Source organism: Colius striatus, chromosome 10 (assembly GCF_028858725.1).
Source record: "Colius striatus isolate bColStr4 chromosome 10, bColStr4.1.hap1, whole genome shotgun sequence".
Lineage (NCBI taxonomy): Eukaryota > Metazoa > Chordata > Aves > Coliiformes > Coliidae > Colius > Colius striatus.
Window position 1 is genome coordinate 21,369,002 of NC_084768.1, and position 14,904 is coordinate 21,383,905.

The window sequence follows — 14,904 nt, forward strand, 5'->3', positions numbered from 1 at the left end:
TGGAGATGCTTCACATTTGGCTACTAGGAAAATGAAGGGGACATCACCAACCATATATGCGAATTCATACATCTTAAATCACAGCAGCAACCTCTCCATCTGAAAACCCCAGTGCTTTGCCAAGAACACTGCTAACAGACTCAGTTCTCAGCCTTTCCCAACCCTGGCCAGACAGAGAACAGCAAGAATGTATTGCAATTTTGGTAGTCCTAGGAATGGCTCAGATCTATGCTGCTTTAGCCCTAGAATGCAATGTCTCCATACAAGAGGACAACTGCGCACCTCAGTGCTCTTCCTGGATGGATCTTTCCACTAGAGGAAACTTCGGCTGGAGAAGATGGTCTTTCTGGCCTTTGGATTTGAAACAATGCAATTACACCTTGGTTTCTGGGTGTTACACAGGACAAATACAGCACGTCATGAGGCAGAGACACTGTGGCTTTCAAAGTGAGATTCTAATTGGTTTTGTGATTAACGTATCTTCATCTAGTAGGGAGAATTGGGATACGTTTGCAGACTAGGCAGCCTCTGAACTAGACAGATAGTTCAAAATATCCCTTTTGTGACTACTCAGAACTGCTAATGGACTGGTGCCTCTCATCCAAATGGTGCTTTCTAGCCCTGCCTTCCTGACTTCAGGCCACAGTTGACTTCTCAAGCCCCAGAACGACCTTATAAGCTACACTGGACCTTATTAATTCGAATTCGTGCCATCTCCTTGTCTCATTTACCACTTATTGCAGGGGGTTTGGTTGTATGTGTGTCATCATCAGGTCACTGTGAGTCCAGGGCTTCTGCCTTACAGTGGCTAAACTCTGGTGCCTTTGCAGACTGGGACTGATCTGGCATTTTTCAGGCAAGAGAAAGGTAGTTCTGATACTCTGGTGCTATCAAAGAGCATCAGCATTTGTGTTACAGCACCACCTGAGATCCCTGCACTAATGGTCTGGAACTTCACTCCTGAACAGCTGCAGGATCCTGATATAGCGACAGAATGTTTGGGAAAAAAAGAAAAAAAGAGAAAAGCTATGGCATCTCCAAAGAGGCACAACTTACAAAATGTGCTGGGCCCTGGCTACCATACCCCAAACTCTGCTCAATATTCTGCAGCCCTTTCAAGAGAGGGAAGACATACCAACAGGCACTATAGCTAAACCAGATACTATCACTCACCCCTGTAACTAAAAAGAAAGAATGAAAGCAAAAGTCAATTCATTTAGTAAGGGATGAAGGGAAGCTTCTGATTCTCTCCTCCATCCTGCTGCAGGAGCATGAGCAAGCGGCAGTGTGGGGCTTAATTGCTGACTGGGGTTAAACTGCAACAGCAGGCCAAGGCAGCTGAGTGCAGCGATGAGGCCCAGCAAAGATATATCACCCTCCTCAACTGGGCTTCTCCCCTAATCTGAAACAGAACCAAGACCAATCAGTTCCCTGGAGCAAAATGCCCCAGCGACTTGATTCCTAACAGTCAATGGAAAAGGACAAATTGGCAAAGGGGAACATTTTTAAGGGCTTCCAAAATTACTGTAAAAATGACACGTTATCCTTGCCATTGTATTTGAAATAAAGCATTCAAAAGGGCACGTTTTTAATACGAGTTTACAGCAATTTCATGGGCAGCTAAAAGACCCTTCGTTTTACTTAAGGGCACGCTGATTTTTAAACGTCTTCCTCAGTATCCTAACCCACGTATCACCTGCCCTGTCAAAAAGCTCTGCATCCCGGTCCCTGCGCCAGCCCCGCCGCTGGCCCGAGGCTGAGGGTGGCATGGAGTCGCTCAGCCGGTGAGCAAAGGCGGGCTGCCGTGAGAGGGCGGCCGCAAGCAGACCCCAGCACTGGCCGCCGCCTGACGGAGGGAACGCCTCTCCGACCCCTCGCAGCCCCGTCGGAAGGGCGACAGACGCTCCCACGGCACTCCGGGGCCGGGGCCGCCCCTCACAGCCGAGGCAGCCGCTCGGTCCCTGCGCCGGGCGGAGCGAGACAAGAGATAACTGCCCACCCCCGCAGACCCCGGGCGGCCGGGGGCTCGGCTTGCAAGCGGGAGGGGCGGGCAGTGCACGGGGGCTCCTCCTTCGCGACCTCTCCCCGCCTCCCTGCCGTGACGGGTGGGTGCGCCCTCCGCTCCGCACCGCCCCTTCCCCGCCTCGGCCCGCCTCGGCTCCCTAGAGAGGCCGCTCCGCGCCCGGCTGCCGCCGCTGCCGCGCTCGCACACTTAGTTGTAGCTGGTTAGTCTTCTGCGCGTCTCCGTTCTCTCCAGCCCGGGCCCCGAGCCGCTCCCGGCGTCTCCAGGCTGCTCTCCGCGGCGGAGGAGCCGCTCTGAGCGGCAGCTCCTGAGGTGAGCAGCCCAGGGTGCCTGCGGAGGAGGGCGGCGGGGATTGGGGTTGCGGAGGGGGCCGGGGGGCACCGCTTCCCCCGCGGAGGCTCGGGCCTGGGCCGGCGGCGGGCGGGCTGGGGTCGGCGCCGGGGCCGGGCGGCGCCCCCGCTCTGGGCTTTGGACAGGGGTCTTCCCCCCCCCGCGGGGCCGTGCCCGACGCCGCGTTTCGCGGCCGCCGCGCAGCCTTGTTATTCCCCCTCCTCCTTCTCTGGGCGATGTTTTATTCATGACCCCGCCGAGCATTGTATGGGCAGTGGGCGCTTTCCTCCGCAGTTCTCCAAGTGCTGTCAGAGCCCCGGGCTGGGGGTGGGGGACGGCGCGGGGATCGCGTCGTGGAAGCGAAATGGCTGCAGGATGGGCAAGGTTTTTCTGTCCGGGCAGGCGACCCGGGCATCTGTTTGCTTTTGGAGGGATGCTGGGGCTGCCGCGGCTCAGAAGGGGAGGGAACCGCGGGGTGTGCGTGGGGGTGTCTCCTGCTGCATTTCCCTCTGCTCGCAGGAGGAACGTAGCTCGCTGCAGGTCTGTCGGCTTCATGGAGAAGAAACAAGTCACTGCGAGGCTTTCTGTAGCAGATTTTATATATAGAGAGTTCTCTTCTCTTTCAAGGGTTCAGCAGCAAGCGTATTACAGATTCCTGTAAGCCAGGTGGCACTTACACCATCACCGAGTTAACTGTAGATGTCAGGCTGTGCTTGCACTGATGTGATGTCAGATTGATAATAACACGCAGAAATGGTGAATTCAGTGTGGGCCGAGCATGATGGAGACAGCACAGGCCCGGCTGGCATGGGCAGACTCGATGGAGCCTCTTTCTTCCTTGCTACAGGGCTTGCTGTGTAGGTAGTCCAGCAGCATAGGCAAATTGTAGGGGCATTGGGATAATTGTTTCAGATTCATGGGTGACCGCAGTCTCAGAGGAAGAGAGATTTGTGCCTGGAGCAGAGATACTTGTTTTCACTTACAAATGTATTCAGAGAGGTGTTGGTTAGAATGTCACTTGCTGATGGCTGTCTTGTCTGTAACTTCTGCAATGAGGCTGCCACCATGGGTATCAGTCAAGAAGATGGATTTTGTTGCATGCTTTAGAAAGGCAGCTTTATATTAGCCCCCAATAATACCTCTTGATTTCCCAGGAGCTGATTATGGACTGGTGAACTAAAACTGAGAGATGCCAAAAATGTGCTCTGTGTCTTATTCAGTTTCCTGTTTGCCTGCTCTTCACCTTCCAGTACCCCGGTTGGTTGGGTTTCAATGGAAAAAATCTGGTTCTCAGTCTGTTCAGAGAAATAAGTGTGTTTTGGTTTTTTAACTTACTCCTTGATATTAGCCATAAGGCTACATGTTCATGAAGATATGCCTCGTATGGAGATATTTGCCCTTTGATACAAGTGTAATGCACTGATACTGCTTGATATTGTTTAACCTTACTTAAGTATTTTATCATGAGGCAGCTTGATTTGTTTAAGACTTTGTGATGATGCAAAACACTAATAATTGTAAGTGTGCTCATTGTCTGAAGAGTCTTTAAATACTACTCTGTCTTGGGAAGTACTTCATGTGTGTTTATTTCCAAGAGGCACAGGCATGGATGAGCAGTGGTTGATATTAGTCATATTCAATTTGGGGTGGGAGGGCTGGAGCAGTTTGGCACTGGTGCTTTAAGTTGTAATTGATAGGTGTGACATCACGTGGTAGATAAGCTTTTATGGGATCTGCCATGTAAATTATGGCTTTTGTTTATATACGTGCAGTTACTTGTTTTGAAAATCCAGGCTGTACAGTTTGCTTAATAGCCTGTGCTGGAACTGTGAATCAGATGTAGCAGAATGTGCTTTAATTGTGCAATATTGTTCAGCGGTTGAAAACATTTCGCTTTACCTTGTGTTCACAGCCTGCACCAGGTGTGAAGTTACTACATTGCATCTGCACGCTGTGATATGCCTTGTGTGGTAGTCAGCAGTGAAAGCAGTGACCAGGTGCTTTTGTTTTCTTCTTTCTCTATTATCTGTTTGATTTTGGATTTTTTTGAAGCAGGGTGCTGAACTGAGTGATATCAACTAATCTGCGCTGGAGAGAGCAGCTTGGTTATTTAAGGCTGCTGTAGTTTGTTATGCAATCAGATTAACAAAGGTTGAAATGATCATTCACCTCTGGGTAAACAAATGATATATATAACATCATGGATTAGGGAGACTGTTTACATCAGAGGGAGGTGCTGTGGTTAGAATATGGCATATATTGGACAAAAACATGAGGAGCGGGCACAATAAAATAGTACATAAGTTTACCAAAATCTTCTTTGTAAACTATTGATTATCTGTACTCCAGGAGCTTCTGCGGTGCATTAGATGTTGCCTGCATGCATGGACAAACTTACTTTCAGCTTCATTTAGCTGACAAGTAAGAGACCTTGGCTAACGCCTTTGTGCACAGCCCGATCGTGCCTGGGGTGCTGTGCAGGCTCTGTGCTAATTGCAGTGCAGGTGTAAGGTCTAGAAACGTGACCAATTCTCAACTGGAAGCTTTTTAAATTAAAAAAAGTAGAATTCCAGACATGTTTTCTGAAGCTGTCAGCTCCTCAGCTGGTCCATTATTAGTTGGCTATTTCTTCTTCTTGTCGTGGAAGCAGTGTTGCTGTGTGAGAGATCTTTAAGGCTTATCTCCCCGAATCTGCTCAGAGAAGAGGCGATGATGTGCTGCATGGTAAAGGTTGGCGCAGAGATTGTCGGCACAGGCATCGCTGGTGTGTCAGAGGTGAGAGCCCACTGGGAGAGACAAGAGCCGATACAGAAAGGTGAAGGTGGAAGCCTGAGATATGGGGGAAGTAGCTGGAAGGCAGGAAGGAGAGGGAGGTATTTGTCAATGTGTCTGCGTGTGCAGTGCCTTGCTTGGACTCCACTCTGCAGTCACAGCATAGTGATCTTGCGTGAACTTTGGTTCTGTACAAGTGGACCTAAAAATACCCTGTAGCATGGCGTATGCCCACATTTATTACAGTATGCCATGGCATCAAGTGTTTGGGGGAAAGGAGGACTAACTGCCTCCTGGGAATCAGTTTTCGAGAGGCCTTCATATTGGTGTGGAGCCTGAGCCCTTCCCACCTTCCTCTCAGTGAGGGCAAGGGGAGGTCCTCTTGAGGATGGTGCTCTTGTGTCCTTCAGCAGGTGATGGAACAGGACTACATTTTGGATCCACATTGAAAAATATTCAGGAAAGTTTTAAAAAAATTATTATCATTACTTATTTCCTTGCTGCTTGTGTTTAATTCTATATAAATGAGCATCTAATTGCAAAAAGATTTCACAGGTGCTTGCAAATATATATATCACTATGCCACTGGCTGATCTTTATGCTGTATAATAAATTTGTGACTAAATGTATATGAGCATGCTTTGGGTGTACTGAAATCTTTTGGGGATAGGTAATACTGTTAAGGCCATGTTATTGTGGGATGTTCAGAGAGGAAGCAATGTGGAATGTGATATGCAATCAGTAATTTTAATACTATTTCTTTTACTGCCACTAGTCTACTTCAACTCTGATTTATTAAGGGATTGGTATCTTGTCATCTTGAATTTTGTGAACTGAATAAGACCAGTTACTCTTGGTCAGGCTAGAGATCCGTCTAGCTCAGTATCTCTTCTGATAGGGCTTTTTACAGATGCATAGGAAAACTGTAACTACAGAGCTCTCCTTCTCCTGGTAAGCCCTTCCAGCAATTATTACTCTAGGAAGTCTTTGGGCTGGCACTGCCATTGAGGATGTTGTGTTTCCTAGCTGCTGATGGATTGTCTTCTGTGGAAAACATTGAATTTGTTTTGAAAAACTCTGTGGTGTTAGTGTTCACAACATCCGGTGTTGGGAACTTCTGGTCTGATTGTGCACTCTGAAAAGGGTTTCATTTTGTTTTATGACTTGCCATTTAAAGTGCCTGCCTGTGGTTCTGTATGAATTCTGGAAGAGTATTTTCCTTTTTTGCACAGAAAAGTATGATGTATGAGGATGTTAAGAGGTCTTAAAATGTATGTAAAGATAACTACTGTGTAGTAAGATATGCTCCCAGCTCCCCTGACAGTTGCCTTTGTAGATGTGTACCGTTACACCTATTGCATTTGGGTAATTTCATGCAAAAAATAATGTCCGAATACAAGAAGTGGTGTGATTTCTGCAGCTATACATCCTGTACATAACTTGCAGTAAGTCTTGATTCAGAGTGACTCAAACACCATTTCAGGAATAAGTGGGTGTTAAAAAGTTGTGTTTTAAATTTCATTTTGTCCTTCATATGGCAGGAAAGAAGGCTCATTTGACTGTGAATTAACCTACAGTATTTACATTTATACTGGTAGCTCAGGCATCTGCCTGGGTTAGAAGGCCTATCTGAGTTACAGACTTTGTTGTTACTAGACTTTTGTACTGATGGTAATGGCAGCTATGTTTGATGTATGAAAAGAAGACCTCCAAAAGTTGGTAATTTATTTATTTTCAGCTTCTGAAATCCTAGTGATGGGGAAAAAAAAAGGGTAAAATTTTCACATTTCTCAAGCAAGCAGAAAATCTTCATGTTGTCATTTCTGCTGTTATTCCACCCTTAAGCCTGTAAACTTATGATTAAAGTGGGTGGAATTTCAGCTTACTGGTTTACGGGTGGGGTGATAGTAGAGAGTGACCAGACAAACATTTTCTGTTTGTTTTAAAAATAGAGACACTTACATAATGATGCTATACACAACAGCAGAACATGCATATGGATAAGATCTCTGCAACAGAGTATTAATCCAACAGCATCCCTTGCCTGTATGTCTGCTGTCACTTGCTTCAAAGGAAGGTAATTCTGGAGCAAAGAGATGCCATCACCAAGTGATTTAGCTGGAGCATTGGTCCAGTACTGATCAGCCTTCAGACAGGGCTCTGGATTAGAGATTTGAAGAAACGTATTTTCAAACCATTAGGACCTCTTAATTTGTTATCTGAATCAGGGAAAACAATTCTTTCTGTTTTGAGGAGTGCTGTATATCTGTTTGTGTTTTGAGTTGTTTGCAGAGATTCATCTCTTCATGTGTGGTGTGCTCTTAGTAAAACTCAGACCCTGTTTTTGAAAGTGGAGTGCTATTACTAGTAAAAAACCACGAACCAGTGAACATGTCTGAAAGCATCAGGATAGTGGATTGCATCAGAGTCTTTACTCTTACTATGGGAGTCACCTCAGTTTTTCTTCTGTCTCAGTATCTCTAACAGCAAGTAATAGACTTGTGAAGTTCTGAAAAAAAATAAAAAGCACATTCACTCAAAATATGTATTTAATAGGAAAAATTTTCCAGGATGTATATATACAGGTGGGCATTTTCTCAAAAGCCTGTGTTCAACATTGAGTCTGTAACTATGCTGTTGCTAACCAAAATTTCTAGTCCTGAATGTATCTATAAATACCATAACCTCAACCCTTTGATTCTGTGCAATGATATGTCACTGGAATAATTTCATATATCAGGACATAAAAGAGCCTTGGTGAACTTGTGCTTTTATAATAAACAAGGAAAAGTTTATGCAGGTTGCCCAACAGAGGAGCTTATCCACACAAAGACAGCTCTTTGGATGAGAGGGAAGGATTTACCTTTTAGACTTTTCTCCTTAGGGTTTTGATCTCATCCCATCCCAAGTTTTTATTAGTAAAAGCAAAACAACTTTAATGTGATTATGCACGTTTGGCAGACAGACCTCTGTGTTTTAGAGTCATGGCTAATTAGATCTGTGGAGCCTGTGCAATTTAGGATATTGGGCAGGGAGATTGCTTTAGCAGGAAGACATGGAGGAAGGAACAAATCACTCTCCTTCTCTTCCTTAGAGTGGCAGCAGCATTTTCTGTTAAATTTGCAGATTCCCAGATATGTACTGATGCTGGTGTGCTGTTCCTGGGGAATGAGTTGTTGAAGTTCGCCTTCCAACTTACCTTTCAATAAAGTTCTGAATATTGGATATTTGCACATCTGTACTAGAAAACTGTCTGAAGGAAGAATCAACTGGTAAAACAAAATAAATGCTGTCTCTTTAAGGGCTGGTAGCGGGCTGTAAGCCCATTTCAGCTTCAAGTTTGAGGGATGACTAAGATGTTTCTCTGTTCTGGCAATACCCAGATTGGATCCTGCTGCCTAATTTTGTCTACAGGCCTGCTCATCTCAGCTGTGTCTTACAGGGAATGCAGCTGATGCGCAATAAATATATCAAGAAAATGTGCAGAAGTTTGGTCTTTGGTTGCAGATGGATTTCTACAGGACTCTGTCCTTAGGAAGCCACCCTCAGCAGCAGTGTTCTCTGAAGTAGGATGTTTAAAGATGTGGTTTGGGCTGCTGGTCTTGGTCAGCCATGTGATACTGAAGGACAGAGTACGGTTCCTTTTCTTCCAGTGCAGTTATGCTTGTTATGTATGCACAGTAGCTGTGGTCTAGTGGATGCCTGGAGGCTCAGTTTTCTCTTCCGAGCCTTTATTTTTGCAGGAATCCAAAATAGCAGAACCAAAGCTGCTGAATAAGTCAAACTGAATCCAGGGGAGCAGATCTGGTGGCTCTCCCTTTCACACACCACAGAAATTCATAAAGAGGAAACTTGTATGAGGACTTAAGGGATTTGTTTTATGAGTGAGTGAAAGAAAAGCCAACCAGGGATTTCTAATGCCGTCTCTGTTTTGATCACTCAGAGTTCTTATGGACATAGTTGTTTTTTTCTTATGATTTGTGTTTTTAAATTACTACCTAGTTTTCAGGTGTGGGAGCCTGTCAAATGATGGTGCCTGGCAAGTGCTACTGAAATGAAAATCAAAACCTCCCAATGAACAAGCTTCTGAGATAGTTCCTGTTGTTTTTCCTTTGTTTAAAAAGAAAAAAAAAATAAGAGGAAGCTGTATCCGTTCTGCTTTGGTCATGTCAGATAAGGTATAACTTTGAGATTAAAAAGTCTTCATGCGTGTGGGAAGAGGGCAGTGCTGCTTTGTTTTCTCTCAAATGTTGCAATGGAGGATACTAATTAACCACCAAACAAATTGGGTTTGGGGGAGTTTGCCTTTGCTTATTACAGAGAAAATGTTTTGTTTGGAAGAGCTGTGGGAATTACACCCGCAGGCATTCATATAGAGATAAATCGGCCCCTGACTGCCCAAAATCTTCCTGTTTCAGTTGGCAGAAAAATGCCAGGAAACCTTTTGAAATGACAACAGCCAGTCTGCATGTTCTGGAGCAGATTGTGTACCAGAGACCGCGGCACAGCCCTGAGCAAAGACGTCAGCAGCAAGGAGTGACTGTCATCCCCAACACAAACAGACAGACTCCATCAGCCTGACAGACCTGCGAAGAGTGGCGAAACATTAATGGGCAGATCGTGATGACTGTCAGCTCAGAATATAGGGTTTGTTTGTTGTTCTTCCCCAACGACAGGAGCTGACTCTGAGGTGGACTTTCCTATAACTAGCATTTTGCATCTTTGGCATTTTGGCAAGAGTGAGATGATTTCCTAAGAAGAAGGAAAAAAAAAGGATAAGAGGCCTCAGGCTTAGTAACAGCATTTGGGAGAATAATAAATGCTCAGCCTTGTGAAGCTTTGTTTAGTTGTACATTTATTTGGGGATTTTTACAAGCATGATGGAAAATTATGCACTTGACTCTTGAGTTGCAGTGGAATTCAGGAGACCTAATTTCCTTAAGACTATGAAAATCCTGGGCTTCGTGATGTAATTTTTGTTTGCTTTAGAGTTCTGTGCTAGTCTCAGCGCCTTTTTTCATCCACAGCAAATTCTTGGGTGCGGTAGCAGAAATCATTCAAAAGCCAATGATTTGAGAGTTAAAAAAAGCTGGAGCTTCTTAGATATATGGGGACTGGATGAAGTAGGATTAATCTGGCATTAGGGCAGAAATTTGTGAGAGAAGCCAAGTCAAGCAACTGGCCAGTGAAAGAGATGGTTCATGAAGTCAGTCACTTCTTCAGCCAAAAGGGAATCAAGCTGACATCTTTGTGACAGGGGCTTTTACTTGGCCTCTCCCACAGACTCTGGGTAGCTGTCATGTACTTCCTCCGCAATTGTTTAGCATTCTGTGAGCTCATGCCTTAAAAAAAGACTCTAGAAGTGAACAGCTTTCCAGAGGTTGTTAGAAATTTAATACTACAATTTAATGAGGTTTGTGAGTTACCTGTAACACAAATAACAATGCTGATGACTGCTTTGCAATTATTAATTTCTGTACAGAGTGTTGTTGGCCATTAAGATGGGTTGTCTATGCAAAGTGGTTCCATAAAATGCAAATTACTAGCTTCTATGTGGGTCAGAAAACATTGCATACTTGGTGTAACTCTTGTAGTTAAATAGACTCTTTTGTTAAGCAAATAATTTAAGCATGGGTTACTCTTAGCAGTGTCAAAAATATGCCTGAATTCTTGCTGAGTGTAAATAAAGAGTTTCAGCTTTGAATGATAGCTGCAGAATTTGACTTAAAAGCTATTTTTGGGCTGTGGGCACAGCCCAGCTTGGGGGGGATGTACATGGCTCTGCTCCCGGCATGGCGTCAGGATGGAGGATGACTCAGTCACCCCTGCAACTTCCTCGTTGCTCCAGAAAGGTAGTGATTTATTGCAGGTCTGTGTCAGCAGTAAACAGCCATCCACCCGGCGCTGAGTCAGCTGCTCCAAAAGTGGTAGTTAAGGATGCGCGCCCCGTCTTTGCCTACGCCGTCCCTCCCAGCTCCCCTCCCACTCATCAACTGCCAAGGGTGGAAACAAACACGGAGCCTTTCCTCCGCTGTACTTTGACTGCCGTTCAGGCGACCTGTGTGAGGCTGTGAGCAGAGCTCCTGTTCTTGCTGATAGACACACAGTGCATGCCAGTGTTGAGACTTGGATGGTGTTCCTGTTGAGTCAGGGAAGATTGGCTGTGCAAAGCCTGTGGGGTTTGGTCTTCTGAGGGTGCTGAGGTTGAAGCAATAGCAAATGTGGCAGAATCAGCACATACTGCTGTTGCTGCTGGGTGAAAAAAATTGTCCAAACCCTTCCAGGTCCTGCCCTGGCCTTCCTTTGTAAGCAGAACAGGTTGGGCAGCAGCACAGGACTGGAGGAGACTACAGAAAAGCTGGTGAAGTTCACCAAGAGTGTTACATATGAAAGGTTGAGAACTCTCTGGGGTTTTTGTTGGCTTACAGAACATGAAGATCCCCTTCTTTGCTCTTTGTATGTTTAATGAGAGTGAGGCAAGTAGTTGTTCTACTGCTGGCTTTCGTCTCATACCTGCCCTCCAAAAGAAACATCATGGTACAAAAAAATCACCAGTCTTTAACACCTGATTTTGAAATAAAGCACTCTGTTTCCAAATTAGGAATGATCCTTCCAATATCAAAGGATTGGCATAGAGGAAAGCATCTTAATGGCAGTACATTCTCCCTTCTCTTCCACCCTGCTTTCCCAGGAGCTACTGCTATCCAGAGAAAGCACATGAAGATCACACTTTCTGGTTCTTGCTGTCACAGCCTTATTTTTTCAGTGGAGGCTAAATACCATAATAATTGTCATGTTCTGATTTTTTTCTTTGCCTTAAGCTAAATATAGAAGAAACAACTATTTTCTGAGGTGTTTTTGCATCCATGTGAAAAGGCACATAACAACTGTTGTTGGCAAGAATCAGTGTTGACCACTTCCCAAGACATGGTCTTTGTAAGCAGGAGGTAAATTCTAATCCAATGCTTGTGTGAGGCAGAAGTGGAACACAAGATCCCAGATAAGTTCACTGTGCCAAGGAAACTATCCCAGAACAGTCTGTTGTGAATTTTCTGAGCGTGTGAGGTCAGCTCCACTTTTGATCTTGGTCATGACTAAATATCCTCAGGAATAAAAGCCTCAAATAAGAATGGAGGTATCCCTGAAGACTTCTTAGTTTTGCCTTGATGGTCGCTGTCTGGTGAATTACACTGTCCTGTTTGCTGACTGATTCTTTTATTGGTGACCTCTGTGATTTTTCAGGTGTTCAATTTGCCATTCCTTTCTTCTCTACTGATAATTTTCCATTCTTTACCTGCTACAAGCCCCTATGACATCTCATGAAATGCCTGAACTCTGTTTTGTATTGAAACTGTTTTATTGCTTTGAAAATACTGAGCATGGTTGGTTGTTAATAAAAGTAATGTAGAAGCTTCACAGTCTGCTGCTTCTGTACTGATGAAGTCAAACTCTGAATTAGACTCAGTATCTGTAAGGTCTCTTCTGAGTGCAAACTGAGCTGAGGTGCTGTCTGTGGGAATGCTGATCTGGTCTGTGTCGAAAGGCAAAAAAACCAGTATCAGAGGAGGTGGAGCGACCTTTCTGTACATGAGACTGCAGGACTGGTTTTGTCTCTCGATTTGAATGTCAAAGAAGAGATGGAAAACAGAAGATGGGAGTGACTTTCGCCCTTAAGGTACCGTATGCCTCTTGGTGGTAGGGATTGCAAGCTGACTTATCAGTCTCTAGTTCATCATTCCTACCTTGTCATTAGCCAGCACGTCTAGTATGTTCAAGTGCTTGGTTAGTCACCAGAGGTACTCTAGGACAAAGTTTAAAACTGATGGAAGTTACAGTCGTCTAAGGTGCTGTTTCTTGTACTCCTCTGGAAGTTTATACGCTTGGTGCTACATGCAGCTGCTTTTAGCAGTTCCCCTGGATTTTATTCTATTTGCTGCTTTGTTATTGATCTATACCAGAAAGACTTGAATGGAGTGCCCACAAGGAAAATGGTATAGAATATTGGGAATAAGTATAAAGGAGAATGTGTATGCACCAGAAAGTCAGCTTCAAAACATGTGTTAAGGAGGAAAAAATGTACATGCTTTCAGATATTGCTGGAACAGGAGAAAAAAGGCATGGTGTAGTGAATGATGCACCAGGATGGGAGCTGCAAGACCACAGTTTGTTTTCCTGAGAGACTCTGGAACTACTGTAACTGGACCTGCCCATTCACAGAATCACAGAAGCTTAAGGGTTCGAAGGGACCTCGAAAGATCATCTAGTCCAACTCCCCTGCCAGAGCAGGACCATCTAGAGTAGGTCACACAGGAACTCATCCAGATCTCCAGAGAAGGAGATTCCACAACACATCTGTGCAGCCTGTTCCAGTCACCCTCACAGTGAATAAATTCTTCCTTGTATTTCTTTGAAAACTCTTATGTTCCAGCTTGTACCCATTGCCCCTTGTCCTATCATTGGACATCCCTGAGAACCCACCCTTTATGTATTTGTAAACATTAATGAGGTCACTCCTCAGTCTCCTCCAAGCTAAAGAGCCCCAGCTCCCTCAGCCTTTCATCTTAAGGGACATGCTCCACTCCCTTAAAGCTCTTTGCAGTGGTGATGGTATCTTTGTAGCACGCAGCGTGGTAGGACTGTGATCTCGTTTTGTGCCATGTTATCAGAAAAATAAAATGGATTTCTCTTCTCAGATTTGAAATGGTTTCTGGTGTGTGGGTTTTTTTTTTTTTTGTAGAGTGAAACCTGGATTATTTTTGTAAATCCCCTGATCAACTTGAGTCTCAGTAGTTTAATTCTGTTCTCATAACAGATTTGCTTTTCAAATACTATTTTTAAGTGCACAGTTATGAAGAAGAATATTTCCTGTTGCTGTCTGTAACAAGTACTCCCAGTTCAATTCTGGGGCTGACGTGTCCATTGCTGTTTCCTGATGGCTTTTGTAGCTGTTCTTTCCCTGCTCCTGCAGGGCGAAGACGGTGCTGATTGATGGCAGGTTTATATTGCTAATAACTATAAACAAGCAATTCTGACTCATTGGTCATGGAAGACAGAAGTACAATCAAATATTGTGGCTATGTTCATTTATTTACATATAGGGAAATTATGTAAATATCCGTGCAGATTAGGTTTAGTCCCTGTACGTGTTCAGTACCCTAAGGCCAAAACTGGGTACTGCCAAGTCATGGAGAATTTTGCTGTTGAGCTTAGTAAGTGTGGGATTTAGCTTCTCAATGTTTAGAAGCACACTGGTTTTTAATACTGTTAAATGCCACAGAAGGAAGATTCCTGTGCATTTACATTACCATTAAAGCCGTGATCAGAAACGTGAGGAAGGAAAAAGTAAGCTGAAAACATGTCTTTCTGGCTTTGATTGCCCTCTTTAGAAGGTGTACAGCTTCTCTGCACATCTGGCTTCCAGTTGTCCCTCAACTTCTCAGCACCTCCCATCCCTACCTACCTTGTACTAACTGGAGCCTGCAGGCACCTTAGGTTTAGCATGGTCTGAAAACTAATACTGAAAGGGAAGTTGAGAGTAATGGTTGGCCACCATGATGCCCAGCAAGGGACATTTTGCATGGTGTCTCTCTTGGCGCTGCTGTGCAGGTGAGGTTGACTAACTTCATTTTTGGGGTAGGAGCAGAGGCCTGGGTATGTTGTTTCTGGGTCATTGCCATCAAGAGCTGGTATCAGTAAGCAGAGAAATGGAGAGCAGGAATAGTTTGTGTTCACAAAGGGGGTGGCAAGGTGGAAGGCTGGGATGAAATGCGAAGAGCTAA

At 44.7% G+C, this 14,904-nt stretch overlaps 1 protein-coding gene across 2 annotated transcripts in view; it reads left to right on the forward strand.

Annotated features, from left to right (window-relative positions):
* The first annotated feature begins 2,158 nt into the window (after positions 1-2,158).
* The window catches only part of C10H1orf21 (chromosome 10 C1orf21 homolog), a 114,567-nt gene continuing 101,821 nt past the window's right edge, over positions 2,159-14,904 (forward strand). For both annotated transcript variants that reach the window (XM_062004230.1, XM_062004229.1), the window contains exon 1: positions 2,159-2,335. The gene's annotated coding sequence lies outside the window, so the exon portion shown is untranslated. The remainder of the gene's footprint in view (positions 2,336-14,904) is intronic.